We start from the raw sequence: 16,649 nt of genomic DNA on the forward strand, positions 1-16,649 counted from the left end.
CTGAGTGCGGCCTGGGTTTTTGCTTTTGCTAAGTAAATCCTGGAGGGTCCTAGTGGCCCCTTGAGGAGGGTGGCAGCTGAGCTGTCTCTCATAACTCAAGGGATGAACGTTAGACCTTTGGCCCAGCCATGTGCCCTGGACAGGAAGCCGGGAGGGTGTGGATGATCAGTTTTGGAGGGCATACAGTGGTCCAGGAGGCACTGTGGGTGGGAGGGTGGAGGGGAAGGGACAGAGGCAGGAGAGGCTTCCTCCACCCAAGGGTGTCCTGAGCTCTGGAAGCAGAGGAACAACCCTGTCCAGGTGCATCGAGAGGCTGGAAAGCAGTGCCACCCTGCCCCAGGGCCCTCTGAGTCCTAAGCAATGCCAGTCCCTGCCCACCTTCCCTGGCACTGGGTCCCATCGCATCCTGCCCACCCACGCCTCCTCCCAGCTACAGCTGCCTCCACCCTACAGCTCCATCACCTGCTCCCACCCACCGATCTCGAATCCCTATGCAGCCCTCTCCCTATTCCAGCCTCACTTCAGGGCAGGGGCCCCAAGTAACACCCACCGGACAGCACCCACCACAAAAGCTGGCACCTCCCACCACCCCAGGCTGGACGCTGCATGAGACGAATGGGTGATGAGGCATCAGAACAAAGACAATCAACAAGTCACTGACGCTGGGAGACCAAAGCCAGGCTGCAGGACCTGAGGTCGTGTATTCCCAACACCCGCAAGCCAACTGCCCACCAACCCGGGCCACGCCTGCCATGCTGCTGTTAAAGGCCTCGTGGTGAAGGCGATGCAGACACTGGGGCTCACTGTGCGGTGCTTGGAGCCCATCGCCCTGTTCTGCTGTAAATAGAAGGACCCAGGGGGAGAAGGAGGCGTGGCCATGTCTCAAAGGGTGGGAACAGTGCCCACCGCACCAGGTTTCCCCTCACCCAGCCTCTGTCTCCCCAGATGGTTAGGACGCGGCCAGCCAGACCATCCTTCCAGGATGCTGCGCGGGGCTCTGTCCATGGTGCTGAACCGCCGCACACCGTGGCCCGTGTTCTCAGCATCCCGAGGCCTTAGCATTTCAGGAGGTGCCTTGGGGGGTTCCATCCTTCTATCATTATCCTCCAATTTAAAATAAATAATTTTTTTAAAGTGGAGGGAGGTTCAAGAGGGAGGGGACATACATATACCTATGGCTGTTTCATGGTGATATATGCCAAAAACCAACACAAACTGTAAAGCAATTATCCTCTGATTAAAAAAAAATAGATTTAAAACAACAAATGAACAGAAAGTTGTCCTGGAGCATGGAGACAGGGAAGTGCACCCTCCCAACCTGCTCATCACCTGAACTGGGCATGGCCACCTGATCTGAGAGGCGGAGATCCTTTCAGAGCAGCTAAAAGCGAGAAGACAGGACTGACCCAGTGAGCCTCAGGGGGAGGAATTCACAAGAGAAATGTGGAGGCTACGTGGGTGACAGGAGGGCATTTCAAGGATGTGGGGCGATTCGGAAGGGTCTTGTCAAGAGGCTGGAGGTCAGGTGTCAGGATCTTTCAAGGTCACACGTCCAAAGTCCAGAACCAAGGGTCCAAGGACTATGACCCTCCTGTGGGTTCTTGAAGTCCAGTGAGGGAAGGGGTCAAAACATTACAGCACTGAGCATCCACCCTCTGTTAGTGGCACAGTAACTTCAGATTAAGTTTATGTGTTTCTAGCATAAACCCTGAGATTCACTGGGAACATTTGGAAAAATATCAGGGTTGTGTTGAAAAGAAGGGGGCTGAGTACATCCAGAACCCCAGTCTGGAGTCCCTGCTGAAAGACAGAGAAGCCATATTCCTCAGGGGCCTGGCTCTCGGCTCCCTTCAGCCCTAAGGTGGAGTGACGGTGGCTTGTGCAGGGCAAACATTCTGCAATTGTGAATGGACCACACCCAAAAGAGAGCTGCTTCAGCAGGAGACGCCAGCCTCCTGGGTTTAAATGAGCAGAATGGGTGGAAGGGGCACTTGCCTGCAGGCCTCCTGCAGACCTGACTCTCACACACACTCCCTTACCCCAAGACCACACCTGGCGCTGATCGCCATGCTAAGCCCCTCCACCCCGCATCGCCCTCCCCCTCACTGAACGCAGTGACCCGCCTGCACTCGGCTGCCCCCGCACGGCCACCCCCACACCCGCAGAGACCCTGGCACCACGGCAGTCCCGCTGGTCAGCCTACCCTTTCCAGACCTACCCCAGCCCAGCCCCTCCTCTAGGAAGGCCGTCTCACCACCTGCTCGGTCTTCTGTCATAATGTCCAAATACATTTCTCTTCAGAAACGCCCTCTGCATCCACTTGAAATACTTCACATGTCAGGTTAATCCTATGGCCTCTCTGACCTCGTGAATTGTTTTTAAAGACATGGAGAGTCTCCCTCATTGGAAGTGGGCTGGGGGTTCACCGGACTGCCACCCCCACCCACATACACATGGAGAACCTGTGGCCACGGGTAATGACAACAAGAAAGCCCAAGGACACACAGGTCCCTGGAGAGGGTGTTTGATTGCCCCCGTTTCCAGGGAGAGCACTGTCCCAGGGCTCCCCGGGCAGTCTGTCTCCTGCCCTCGTTTCTGGGTCTGAAGCATGAAATGCCCTGGCCTCCATTCACCCCCAAGCCCAGCCTCCCCAGCAATCACACCACCAGCAACTAATACACTTCTCAGAAGTCATATTTCTATTACAGCAGGACAAGAGAGCAAAGGTGTAATTGGGCTCAATGTGATGGAGTATGACAACTCACAGTTAGCCACATGTGTCATCAAGGGACGTGAACTGAGGACAGTTTATGCCCAAAAACTCATTTCCAAGAGACACCCAGACGGCGCTGACATCAGTGGCAAGGCGAGGAGGGAGCCACAGACTTGTCTGAGGGGGAGACCTTGGAAGGTCATCCACCACGCCGCCTCTGCACAAACATTCTCCATGAAAGGCTCTTTCTCTGCTTCTCTGGAGCGTCTGTCCAGCGCCCTCACTTCACCCGCCTGATCACCTGCCTGATGTCCACCCTGAGTCCCATGGGCTGGCCCTGTCCATCTCCACCTCTGACCCCGGCCACCTGGGAAACCCCGGGCGCCCAGCCTGGCCTCCATCCCCTGCTCTCCGCAGCAAGGGTCACGGAGTCTTCCTCGTCCCGAATCCCTGTTCCAGCCTCAGGGGACGAAAGGCAGTCTGGCCTCTGCAAACCACAGACACTTTCCTGGGGCTCTGAGAAGGGCCAGCAAGATTTCCTCACCCAACCTCCTCATTTTACAGAGGAAGGAGCAGTGACAAAGAGGGAAAGTGAGCGCCGGAGGCCACCTGGGAACCATGCAGAGGTGACACCCAGCCCCTCTAACACCAGAGCCTGCCCCCAACACAGAGACCCCCTCGCCCACCCTGCAGGCCGCCCGCTGCCGCACAGGCGGAGCAGACCACACCGGTGCCCGTGGGACCCCCGTCCGTGGAGAAGCCCCCTCCAACGGCCATGCGTCAAGGTGGGCCCCACGACCCCACGTGCTGAGCGCCCCCATTGTAAACCCTTGGGACACTGGGCAGCTTTTCCTCCACACCAGTTACCATAATCGTAACGAAGTGACCCTCTTTTGTTTACTGCCCAGTTCCCTCAGACCTGAGGGCTCTGAGGGCAGGGCTGGCCCGCTCAGTCCTAGCAGGGTGCCAGGACACTCCTGGGGCGTGAGTGAATGCAGGCCTGGGGCTGGCCGGGGGCACACGGGTGTGGGGCTGCAGGCCAGGGGCCTGCCAGTGTCAGGATGCTCCCCCCACCCCCGAGGCCTGGGACACAGAAGGGATTCTTGAGGCTGAGCGGTGCTTTGAGAGGCCCCTGCTCCAGGCAAGCCCAGCCTGCTGCTGAAAGGACTGCATGAGTCCACACACTTCCATATGTGCCTTTCCCCTCGTCCTTCCCCAAGCATGTGTCACCAGGGCAGGCCCAAGTCCTGACACGGGCGCACCGTCCCACCGCCTCCCGCCAGCCCCTGCCTCTCAGCCCCGCAGCCCCGGATCAACTGCAGGAGGAGCTGCGGCCTGAAGGTATAGCCTCAGGGTCAAGTTCATCCTCGATTTCCAAGGAACGGGAGCGAGAGGGACCAGGGCCCACGGGCAGGCTGCCCACACTGCAGCAGGAGTGACACGCTGTCTGTGGCACTATGGATCTTGCCCACTCTGAGTCACACGCCTGGAGGTGTCCCAAACCCAGACAAGAGGGAGATGCTCTCTGAAAGGGAAGCCAGGCCACATGGGCTGAGAGGGGCACCGCGGATCTTTTTAAGACCAGAGTTCAGGGCCACAGAACTCGAGCCCTGGGGGTCCCAAGTGACCCTAGAGAGGCTCCAATCACTCCTGAGTTCTCTGCCCACTGGTCCAGCCCAGGGCCACCTCCACTCATCTCAGGGGCACGGGGAGGACGAGCTGAATGGGGCAGAGCTGAGAGAGCAAAGAATTCCCGCTGCAACTGGAAAACCCGTGGAGCACATCCAGGTCTGAACACCCACCGCCAGCAAAGGACACACTGCTCCACTGATCCCTCTCAGGGGAGGGGTTGTCTTTTCCTGTCTCAGTCTTCCCCTACTCCTGGACTCTGGTGGGCAGCCCAGGACGGCTGACCAGGAAGCAGCCACATGCCAGGGTGGTCCCTCACCCCACGTGACCACAAGGAATAGGACGTGGGGCCTCTGGTCCAGCGCTCACTCTCACCCGGAGGCCACCCTTCTAGCGGCTCCAGGCCTCCTGGCCCCATGCTCCACTCATCTTCCCAGGGTGATCTGACCGCAGCCTCTCAGAGCCGGACGCGCGAAAGCCACGGAACAGAAGGCAAGACTTCCCGTCCTTCCCGCCTTGGAGCCCAGGGCGCTGAGTCGCAGCCGCAGCTGTGCAGATGCAGGGCCCATCGCGGGCCCGCCCGCACCTGGCTCATGGTGCAGAGAGAGGAGTGGGCCCTCAGCCTCGCAGGAGGGCCAGGCCAAGCTCCGTCACCCCCGGGGCTAGAGCATCGACTCTGCATCTCAGCCCCGAGGCCCGGGCCCCCCGGGTCGGTGCACCACGCTGAGAACTACTGTTCCAAGAGTTCATGGACTGGTGCCCCAGGCCATACCCTGCCTGTCAGTCTCCACTTCGCAATGAGAGCCTGGTCCCCACGTGGGCCATCCACTCCAGCCGCACACGAGATCTCAGCTGCAGGACAGGCAACCGTGGGGCACAGACTGGGCGGCCTTTTCGCCCCCTCCACACCCCAGGGGGAGCCGGGGTGCCTCCCGGGCTCTGCAGGAGTGGGCTGGCTGCTCTCACTGCCTGTGCCCCCCGGGCAGGGTCTCCCCGGGAAGCGCAGGCCTGGGGTGGCTGCCCTGCCCCTGGCCCCCAGCAGCCCAGTGCCCAGCACCAGTGAGCGAACCCAGCTTCCCACCGTGCCTCCCCTCCGTCTCCTGCAAGGCCAGGCCTGATTCAGAACCAGGGCGGCCTCATTAAAGCGGCGCCTCTCCTCCCCAGGGGAGAAGCAAACTGGGAGAGCAGGCCTGTGCCCGGCACCTCACCCTGCTTCCCATCCGCGTGGACCCCACACCTGCGCCTTCCTGGGCTCCCGGCGGGAAGCTGGGTGTCAGGTCCCCAGCCTCCTTCCGGGGTCCGAGCCCCCAGCCCCTCACCCCTCAGGCACGACCCGCCCCTCCAGGTGGGAAGAGGGAACCTGTGGGCCCAGCCCCCAGCCTGAGACGGGCAGGTCAGGGGACATGGCTGATGCTGAGGGGAGCTCACAGAGGGCTTCCTCCCTGCAGCAGCAGGAAAGTAGCTCCCCCGGTCAGCTTCCAAAGGGAGGAGGCGCCCGACCCACGGCCATCAGTTCAGAGCAAAGTCGTCAGGAGGGGCAGCCTGCTCACGCCTTCCCTCCCCGCGCCTGTCGGCTATGACTCTGCCCTCCCTCCACAGCTGACCGCTGGGCAGCCTGCCCCATGCCCACCTGCGCCAAGGCAAGCAAGACGCCTGGGGTACCTGGGGGACCATGGGCCTCACGCACGGCCTGCGGGGTGGGCGGGAGGGCTGAGTGCCTCCCTAGCGCCAGCTGCAGCCACTACACTCCATACAAATGCATGGAATGGGGGAGTTACACGCTAATCGCAATATTCCCTAACTGCTGACTCCCCGGGGCCACTGCTTCAGCCCAGTTCTGGAAGCCCTGCGAGGGCTCTCCGTGGCCGGAGAGGGCCCTGTCCCACACAGAGGTGTCCTCCCCACAGACACCTGAGGGGAGCTGCCCCCCAGCCGGCCACAGTCCTACCCTGGTCCCAGAGGGCCGGGTGAGGGGCTCAGGCTTCCTGGCTTCTTGTGGAGGGGATGGAGGGCTGCCCACCCCTCAGGAACCTGGTTTTGGCGGGCAGCTGTCCTGAGCAGGGAGCGTCTCGGGGTCCAGCACCGCCCCCCGCCCTGTGGGCACCCCCAGGCTGCTGGAGAGGGCGTGGTGAGGTCCAGCCTCCCAGCACTGTTGGGCCCTTTCAGTCTGTCCTCACTGGGAGCGGAAGGAAGGGGCGCGGTGGGACCGGTGGGGGGTCCATCCCCAGTCCCCCCACACCCCGCCCCCCGCCAGCCTGGGAGCAGGGCTGTGAGTCCCATGAGCATCCCGGCTTCTCGGACCTGTATGGGACAGAGGGGAAGACAGACACTAACCAGACCCCAGCTCCCTCTCGGTCCCCAGAGCCCCAGTACGCATGAGCGCCAGATGTGCAAGCATACACATGTATACACCCACGTGTATATACACACACGCGCGCACGAAGATCTATATCCTGGCTGTCAGAGGAAGCCTGTAATTACCAAATCACGACCTTGTGAAGGCTTCTGGTGCCAAGGCCGTCAGAAAAGGCTGCTGAGGCCGGGCCCCAGCACCCCTCTGGTGCACCCACCACGCCTCCCCCCACCGCCCCTTCAGCTCAGGCGCTCCTGAGGCTGCCAAAGCCCCACAGCCAGTCCCACGAAATCCCCGAAGCACGGGAGGAGGCCGACTCAATTCCAGCAATTCCATCAGGCGTCTGATGCCTGATTTCCTTCCCCTCCCTGAGGACCCGTGCAGGTGGAGCTGTGGGAAGATGGGGAGGGGAGGCTGACGGGAGGAAAGTTCTGAGCAATCTGAGGGCCCAGAGCTGCGCCACCCACCCCCCCACCCCCACCGGAACAGGTACTCTGAGATCCTGAGCAAGTCACAGAACTTCTCTGGGCGTCTGTCCTCTCACTGTGAAACAGGGCTGCGGAGGCCGCCCTGAGGGCCACAGGGACGGAGCTGTACGCTGTTCACCATGGGGGTGGACTCAGGGAGGGGGGACCAGAAGCAGCAGGTGGGCACCCAGCTCCGTGTCCCCGGCAGGGAATGCTGAGCTCTGAGGCCCGACTGACCGGCAGTCAGAGACGACCTGCCCTGACTTTACAGCTGCAGCCGGACCCCCAGTCTGGGGCTGCCTAGTGGCAGCAAACCCCTGAGGTTCAGTGGACATTATACTGGCCCCAGCAACTGATGCCCCATGTCCCTAAGCAGTCAGGGCTGGTCCCTGCCTTGTGTCTGGTCAGATGGTCTCCAGGCAGACAGGTGGGCAACAGTGGAGGTGCTCTAAGGAGGGAGCTCTCGGGACCCCTCTGTGGCCCTTGCATTTGGGGGTCCTTCTTGATGGGTAACTTTGGACACCTGGCTGAAGCTCAGACGTCTTCAAGGGAGGGGCTGGCAGCCAGGGGCTCCCTCCGGCAGTCCAGACTCACAGTGACTGGCCAAGGATCCAAATTTACCATCACTCTGGCCACCCCCGAAACATCAGTGCAGGGGTGAAAATGAAGGATTCTGGGACAAGCCGCTTCCAGAAATTAAGTTCTGGTAAGACACAGCTGGGAAGGCTGTAAGCTGGAGGGGTGAGACGCTGGAATGGCCCCCGAGCAAGTGACAGCTGCCCTCCTTCTCTTGAGTTTTGAAGAAAAGCTGGGGGTGAGGGGTGGGCTCCCCTCAGTTGGGGAACCCAGAGTCTGGTCTGTGTGCAGAAGCAACTTGATAATGATAAGGCACTGAGCTGGCTCCGCCACACTCCGCACTGTTCCAAACACTCTACAGGAATTAGCTCGTTTAATCCTCCCCAGAGCTGGTGTCACCCACGTGAGCTTTATCTCCATTCAGCAGATGGGGCGACTGAGGGCAGAGTTTGACCAGTCGCCCACAGCCGGCGTGAGTGCCTCAGACCGACACCTGCGACAGGACTCTCCTCCAAGGAGCCCACGGGCTTCCTGCTCAGGGGATGTGGGCCTGGACCCCAGCTCCCCTGACCAGTGGAGGAGCAGTGCCCGCTGCGTGCCTGTGCGATGATGGTTCATGTAGGGAATTCAGGATTCTATCTGTCCGGTGGGACGTGTTAACAGTCACCACTCACTGAGAGCTTACTTACCGTGTGGCCAAGTGTCATTAGCTCTGTTTTACAGATGAGACCCACCAGAGCGGGTCAGGTCACCCCATTATATGCTCTCCAAGCAACCTGTGTGCTCGCCTCTAACCCGTCATGGTTGTGGTTAATCACCCATGTAATTATCTGTCTAACTGAGTTACTCACTGGCCTGTAAGTGCCATGAAGGCAGCAACCAGCTCTGTTTTGTTCCCAGCGCCAAGCATAGAACAGACTCTCAAAAACTAAAGGCAGAATGACACAGAAACTGCTGCGCAGAGAGGCTGAGGAACTTGCCTCCGCCCTGGAACACAAAGTCCAAGCTGGCCGGGAAACGTGTGCTGTGTTCACACCGGTGTCCACAGTGAGCGGGACAGAGCCGGGCACAGGGCAGACCTCGCCAATAAGCACTGGCTGAATTGATAAAGTCATTCTCTGTAATTCGCGGCCTGGAGATCTGAACCCAGGTCTGTAGGGCTCCCAGCCTCTGGGCTTCCCAGGTGTCGCTAATGGTAAAGAACATGCCTGACAATGCAGGACACATAAGAGAGTCGAGTTCGATCCCTAGGTCAAGAAGATCCCCTGGAGGAGGGCATGGCAACCCTCTCCAGTATTCTTGCCTGGAGAATCCCATGGACAGAGGAGCCTGGTGGGCTACAAGTCCATAGGGTCGCAGAGTTGGACATGACTCTAGTGACTTGGTATGCATGCCTGCTTCCTACGTTAACATCGCCCTGTACCGAGTAAACACCCACAGCTTGTTCCCTGTGGCTGCTGTTTCGGTTTGGAAAGCATATCCACATCACCCTGACCCCTGAGTTGTCTGGCTCATGAAAAGCAAGCCCAGCTGTAGCTGGACCTGACATCGGAACGTCCAACGACCCAGTCCAACGACCCAGCTGCAACGCCAGGTGAAACAGTTTCTCCTTTCCCACAGCCTTCGACCACCCACGAGGACATTCTGCCCAGGGAGGGGGCGCTCTGCCTGGGAGGGGTCGATGAGCCACTCTCCCAGCCCCAGAGCCCCAGCCTCCTTCCCACCATCCTAACCATCCCCCCGAACTCCCAGCCGGTCTGCTGTTCCGCCTACTTCCTCTGAGGGGTCCCAGCTGAGAGACATCAGAGCCCGGGGAGAGCATGAAGGGGCATGAGAGGTCAGGCGTGCCTGGGGTGGGGCGTGCCGGCCTGGAGAGGACAGGGTGGGGGCTCCTGCAGGTCTCTGCCACGCCAGGGACAGCCCTGTGGCATCTGCCTGAAGCCGCCTGAGGGCGGAAGGCCACAGTGTAAGGTCAGGGAGTCTGGCCCCACCTCCAGAAAGGGTCTCCCTGCCCCCGCAGGTGCGCAACGAGGTACGTGCTATGCCCGGGGATAGAGCCAGCAGCACTCAGATGAAGCCAGCTGCGAGCTCTTCTGTGGGGAAACACCAGCACCTTTCTCTTTCCCGGTCCTGATCTGTGGGCAGCAGACCCTGAAGCTGAAACACTGAAAGTTGTATTTGCATAACCCGCCCCCTCAACCTAAAAGCTGTTGTCTTTAAAAAAAGTCCTGGACTGCTGGACGAAACTCTCAGCAGAGTAGTCGGGCTCCTCCTCCCGGGGATGGGGGCCAGGTCCACATGAGGCTAGACGTGGAACACTTATCTCTTTCCCCTGCTTCAGCTTTCCAGAAGCTCCCAGCTCCTTCTTGGAGAAGGGGAGCATGCGAACCTTAAGCCTAACAGGGGCCAGAAAAAGCTAAGCCCCCCTGGGGCATCTGCCTGAGAGCCAACCTGGCAGAGGCTAGTCCCGGGAGGAGAGGAGCCCAGGGAGAGGACCCTGCAGCTCTGGTCACTCCCCAGGGTCGTTGGAGAGCAGGGGCCCGGGCCGAGCCCTCTGGGCGGCTGCCGCGTGCCTGGCCAGGACCCCTGGCACTGATTCACTTGGGTGCCCAGACCCATGCTGCAGCTTGCAGGGCCTGCCAGGCTGCGGCTCACCAGGACACCAGGCACGTCCCACTGCATCAGAGCTGCCCTGCCCCTCCCACTGGCCCCCAGGCTGGGCCTTAGGGGCCCTGGGGACGGCTCTTCCCTCTGGCTTCTCTAGGGGTAACAGAGATTCAGCCTAGAGGTCAGACGTAGCCCTAAGCAGGGGGAGATGACTTGGGAGGGTTAAGGGTGCCCTGCTCTTAACGGTCACACCCTCTGATGAAATACCCAGGTTCCTGGGGGCCGGTTCCGTGGAAGGAGGACACTCTGTTACACATGGGAACCTCCCCTCAGGGGGGCAGCGGGGCTGGGGAGGGCGCCCTCCAGCTCCCCATCAGACCCTAGCCCACCTTCCTCTGAGTGTCCCCAGATCCTAAGGTCCTTCTGTCCCCCAGCCCATCACTGCAGTGCCCCGTCCTGGGTCAGCGCCTCCTTGTCCTTGCGCTCCTGTATCTCTGTCACCACCAGGGAAAGCAGCTCTCCTCTCCCTGACGGGGGAGAGGGTGTGCTACAGAGGGAGAAACCAGGCTTTGGTGCCCCCCACACCATGGGCCGGGGGGGGGGGGGGGTGTCCTTGCCGCACCTGTGGCATGTGGGGATGAAAATGGGGAAGGAGAAGGGATAAGCCATGTCTCTGGAGTTAAAAAATAACCACTCTGTGCCCAGATTTGGGGCAGGAACAGAGGCGGAGGTGGGGGTAAATGATAGGGGTCCAGAAAGGGGGAGGGGCGTCTGGAGCCTGGGTACCCAGCAGGGAGGAGGGCTGGGCTGCCCAGTGTGGGGAGAGCTGCGGGGTGGCGGGAGTGCTGCCCAGCGCGGGGGAGGGCTGCAGCGCGACGGGACGTCCTAGGTCTGCTGAGTCATGAGATTTGGAAGAGGTGAGGGGCGCCTGCACCCCCTGGCATCCCTGCCCCAGCTCCTCCGGACCCTCGATTGCAGACCACACCCGTGGTTTGCCTCCCCGCCGTCTCCCCGATCCAGGGTCTCTACCTCCTGGAGCTCAGGACCCTCCCTGCTCTCCCCCCCACCCCACGACGGCGGGGCCGGGTGTCCCCGAAGCTTGAGGTGGAGGCAAAGAGAACCTCGGCTGGAGACCGCTCAGGCGCGCAGCGGTGGGCGAGACGGGAGTGGGGACGTCCCCGAGGCGCGGAAGAGGGTCGGGGGCGCAGAGCCCGGGGGCGCAGCGGAGTCGGCCCGGCCCTCTGCTCTGCAGCTTGTCCCGGGGAACCCAGGGTGGAAGCTGCCCCCTCCTCCCGCCCCAAACCCGCAGATCAGCGGCTCCCTGCCTCTCGGGTCCGGCTCCCCAGACGCCTCATCTGGACGAGCGCAAACTCCCCCAAAGGACGGTGCGGGAGCCCGGGACCCCCGGCCTCAAAGCTCCGCGACCGCCCGCCCCCGGGAGTGGACCCCACCCGCGGCCCCTCGGTGAGGAGCAGAAACTTCTGAGGAGGCGGTCGGCGCCCCTCACTGCGGCGGTAGGACTCACCGAGGTGGCCGGCCAGGAGGGACCCGCGTCCCCGAAGTGAGGGCCGGCGGGCTTCCGGCGACGGCCGAGGGGGCGTCCGCTCGGCCCGGAGTCCCGCGGCGCCCCGGCCCCAACTCGGCCGGAGTGTCTTTGCCGCAAGACTTGCTGAGCTTGCAGCCTGCGCCGCGGCGAGGGAGGCGCGCGACCCGCCGAGCGCGCTGCAGTGCGGGGAGGCGATGGGGGCGGGACAGGGGCGGGGCCAGGAGGAAGCGGGGCGGAGCCGGGGCGGGGACCGGCAGGAGGCAGGGAGGGGCGCGACCCGCCGAGCGCGCTGCAGCGCGGGGAGGTGGTGGGGGGCGGGGGCCCGGTGGGTGGGCGGGGCCCGGAGAAGGGGCGGGAGGAAGTGGGGGAGGAGCCTGGAGGAGGGACGGGAGGAAGTGGGGTAGGAGCCCGGAGGAGGGGTAGCCCTGGGCGGGGCAGAGGGCGGGGCCCGGATAAGGGCGGGGCCCGGAGGAGGGCGGGGCCAGGCGGAGACCGGCAGGAAGCGAGGGAGGCGCACCACCCGTCGAGCGCGCTGCAGCGTGGGGAGGTGGTGGGGGCGGGGCAGGGGGTGGGGCCCTTCGGGGGCGGGAGGAATTGGGGGCGGAGCCAGGAGGAGGGCGGGACTCGGTTGGGCGGGGTCTTGGGGGGCGGAGCCCGACAGGAGGTGGGAACCTATCAGAAGGGGGAGGAGTCCTAGGAGGGGCGGGGCCCGGAGGGGCGGGAGGATGCGGGGGCGGGGACCTGTTGGGGGGGCCCGGGGAGGGCGCGGAGACCGGCTGGAGGTGGGAACCTGCCAGGAGGGGGTGGAGTCCGGGGAGGGGGAGGGGACCAGGAGGGGCGGGAGTGGGAGGAGGGGAGGGGCGGGGTGGAGGCGGAGGCGTGCGGGGCGGGGGGAGGGCCGGGGGCGGGCCTGTCCCCGGGCAGACCTGGGTGCCCTACGTGCAGCATCTCTGGGCTCTCAGAGCCCACCCATGACTCCTGCTCAAGATCAGGAAGGGTCGGACCGGGAGCCGGGCCTCGCTGTCCTCATCCAAGAGGGGCTGTCTCTCTCGTGCGAGCTCCCCCTCAACGTCCCAAACCCACTGCAGCTCGAGGCGCCATCACTGGCCACAGGAGCCCCGGTAGCCGTTTGGGGTCTCTGAGCCCCTCTCCTCGCCGTCCTCCTCCTCAGGTCATCTCCACCTGCAGCTGTCACCTGGAGGGAGGGGTTTCTGAGCCTCGAGCTTTGGTGAGGAAGAGGAGGACCCTTGGGAGGTGTTAAAGTTGCCTGGAGTGGGTCAGAGAACAGCGTGGGTGGGGTACAGCACCGGGAGGTGGGAGGGACGGAGCGGAGGAGGACCGATTATCACGGGACAGGGCTTTCCACACGGGCTGGCCTCAGAGCTGAGGTGGGTTTGGGGTGGTTTGCGGTGGTTTGATGAGAGCCAACAGCCCCCAAATGGCCCTATGACCAAGTAGCTGCAGACAATGAAGGCATGGAAGGGGCGGGGTGGGAAGCACCAGGTGCTGCTCCCCTTCCAGGGCCTGGAGGAGCAGCTCCGCACCTAGACCTCCTGCAGCATCTGGAATATCTGAATCTTCACGAGCTCTCTTGGAGTCAGCTTGATCATCAAACTGCAGTATCTGCCTCTCCCAGAGATGGCCAGAGGGGTTCCCGCCAGAATGTGCCTGACCTGACCTCAGTTCTCAGTAACACTTCCTGAGTGAGGGGGAATACCGAGGGGGTGCAGAAGGAAAGTAAACTTTGAGGGAGGGGGTGGGGAGAGGAGCAGGGCTTTTCCATATCACTCATGGAGGCTGTCGCAGCCAGCTTCCCTCAAGGGGATGGGAGGCCTGAAGGGTCCTTGAAGAGGCCTGGAGGTCACCCCCACGCACAGGGCAAGGGGCAGTGGAATCTGAATCCAGACCACGAAAGGCATCTGAGCTGACACCTTCAGGCTGCCCACCCCAGCCGGTGTCCTAGGACTTTCTGCCTGGCTGGAGGGCTCGGGTCGTCCTTCCTGCTCCCCAGCTGGTGATGCATCTGCAGGACGCAGGCCAGAGAGAGGGCTGCAGCCTGGCACAGAACCCGGCCAAGCCGACTGGGCCGCCTCACTGCCTACCACTCCAGTCAAAACCTGTGTGACCTGCTGGCAGGGCCTCCTCCTAAATGATCCCAGAACCCAGGGCAGAGGGAGCTGGCCTGCCTCCCAGACTATTTAGAGTCTAGGCTGTAGTCAGTTTGGTTAAATAAAAAAATGTGACGTTCCTGGCCACGGCCTCCGCATTAATCCATCAGGACCAGTGGTGTCGGCTACAAGCCTGACTGGGAGCTCAGCACCCCTGGCACCCATTCCCCAGGCTCTGGAGCTGAGAGAAGGGTGGGAGGGATGCCCACCACCCACCCGCGTTACTAGATACTTTGCTTTCCAACTGTTCGTCCTTTGAAAGAAGAGCCTGTGGTCACCCTAGACACTGAACTGCTGCTCAACTAGGCCATCAAGGCAATCCCTCTGTCTCTGTGCAATACCATTTGAACCCGTGAAGGCAGGAGAGGGCTGCCTAATTTTGAGGGTTCTCCAGGGAGAACAAGCCTACAATCCCCTGGTTACATGGCTTCACCACTTTCTGCTAAACAGAACCTCCCGCTGTTTCATTTCTAATTGTCTCAAGCCCGAGGCAGACCAGAGGAGGTGGTATCTCCCCCATCACTGCTCTCCCTGGGGACCCTGACCCCCTGCACCCTCACCCACCCATTGGCCACTCAGCTGCTTAGATAATCCTGCTTGCGCCCACCTTCGTCTCTCACAGGTCTGCTGGCACTTGGATTGCACCCCCACTATGTTCTGGGGGTGTCTCTGCCTCAGGAATTTTCCAGGTCCTACTGCTGTCCTTAGAGCAGACGGAGCAGGCCCCCACGGCTCCCCGCTCCTGCTTTCTCCTCACACCCCTCCCAACACAGACGTGCCCCCAGAGCTGCCCCCCAACGCCCCATATACCCTGTCTGTCTCGGGAGCAGCTTGCATTGCTTCTGACAATTCAAGCCTTGGTGAAGCTTCCACTGGGGCAACTGCCTCCCTGCTTGTAAGAGAGCAAAGGGTTTTAAAACTTCTGTGCAATTCCTGCCACTGAGGTCTTAGTGACCTTCACCTAACCTGATTTGTAGACAAACCAGATTTAAAGGTATTTTAATTTTACTTACACTAGTATATTTCATACTCCACTTAATTTCTTAGATATTGCATGAAAATGCTTTTAATACCAAAGATGGGCAAAAAATGAGACACAGATAAAGTTAAGTATCACACAATTCACATAATATCTTAAATTTTAATTAAAAAAAAAAACAGTCTCTAAACAGTCAGTGAAGGCCAACTCCTCCAGGAAGCTAGCTAAGTGAACTATAATTATAATTTATTCCCCATGTGATGAACAAACACAAGAGATAACTTTACACATGGACATCACCAGATGGTCAATACCAAATCAGATTGATTATATTCTTTGCAGCCGAAGATGGAAAAGGTCTATACAGTCAGCAAAAACAAGACCCGGAGCTAACTATGGCTCAGATCATGAACTCCTTATAGCAAAATTCAGACTTAAATTGAAGTAGGATAAACCACTAGACCATTCAGGTATGACCTAAATCAAATCCCCTACAATTATACAGTAGAAGTGACAAATAGATTCAAGGGGTTAGATCTGACAGACAGAGTGCCTGAAGAACTATGGACAGAGGTTTGTAACATTATACAGGAGGTGGTAATCAAAACCATCCCCAAGAAGAAGAAATGCAAAAAGGTAAAATGGTTGTCTGAAGAGGCCTTAAAAATAGCTGAGAAAAGAAAGCAAAACACAAAGGAGAAAAGGAAAGATATACCCATTTGAAGGCAGAGTTCCAAAGAATAGCAAGGAGAGATAAGAAAGCCTTCCTCAGTGATCAGTGCAAAGAAATAGAGGAAAGAAAACAATAGAATGGGAGAGACTAGACATTTCTTCAAGAAAATTAGAGACACCAAGGGAACATTTCATGCAAAGATGGCACAATAAGCAAATGGTATGGACTTAGCAGAAGCAGAAGATATTAAGAGGGGGTGACAAGAATACACAGAAGAATGTACAAAAAAGATCGTCATGACTCAGAAAACCACGATGGTGTGATCACTTACCTAGAGCCAGACATCCTGGAATGTGAAATTAAGTGGGCCTTAGGAAGCATCACTAGGAACAAAGCTATTAGAGGTGATGGAATTCCAGCAGAGCTCTTTCAAATCCTAAAAGATGATGCTGTGAAAAAGCTGCACTCAATATGCCAGCACATATGGAAAACTCAGCAGTGGCCACAGGACTGGAAAAGGTCAGTTTTCATTCCAATCCCAAAGAAAGGCAATGACAAAGAATGTTCAAACTACTGCACGATTGCACTCATCTCACACGCTAGCAAAGTAATGCTTAAAATCTCCAAGCTAGGCTTCAACAGTCTGTGAACCGTGAACTTCCAGATGTTCAAGCTGGATTTAGAAAACACAGAAGAACCAGAGATCAAACTGCCAACATCCACTTGATCATCAAAAAAGCAAGAGAGTTCCAGACAAACATCTACTTTTGCTTTATTGACTATGCCAAAGCCTTTAACTGTGTGGATCACAAAAAAACTGTGGAAAGTTCTTTAAGAGATGGGAATACCAGGCCACCTGACCTGCCTCCTGAGAAATCTATATGCAGGTCAAGAAGCAACAGTTAGACCGGACATGGAACAACAGACTGATTCCAAAC

The 16,649-nt window shown here is 59.6% G+C and overlaps 1 long non-coding RNA gene across 2 annotated transcripts; it reads left to right on the plus strand.

Annotated features, from left to right (window-relative positions):
- The first annotated feature begins 12,625 nt into the window (after positions 1-12,625).
- LOC110143981 (uncharacterized) lies at positions 12,626-14,144 on the plus strand. Of its 2 annotated transcripts, XR_011490173.1 has the most exons (3): positions 12,626-12,673; positions 12,980-13,119; positions 13,413-14,144. It is a non-coding gene; the product is annotated as an uncharacterized lncRNA (long non-coding RNA). The 2 variants fall into 2 exon arrangements; XR_002315769.2 differs by lacking the exon at positions 12,626-12,673 and having other exon boundaries at positions 12,813-13,119.
- Positions 14,145-16,649: the final 2,505 nt, after the last annotated feature.

The sequence above is a fragment of the Odocoileus virginianus genome, chromosome 11 (genome assembly GCF_023699985.2).
Source record: "Odocoileus virginianus isolate 20LAN1187 ecotype Illinois chromosome 11, Ovbor_1.2, whole genome shotgun sequence".
NCBI classification, from domain to species: Eukaryota; Metazoa; Chordata; class Mammalia; order Artiodactyla; family Cervidae; genus Odocoileus; species Odocoileus virginianus.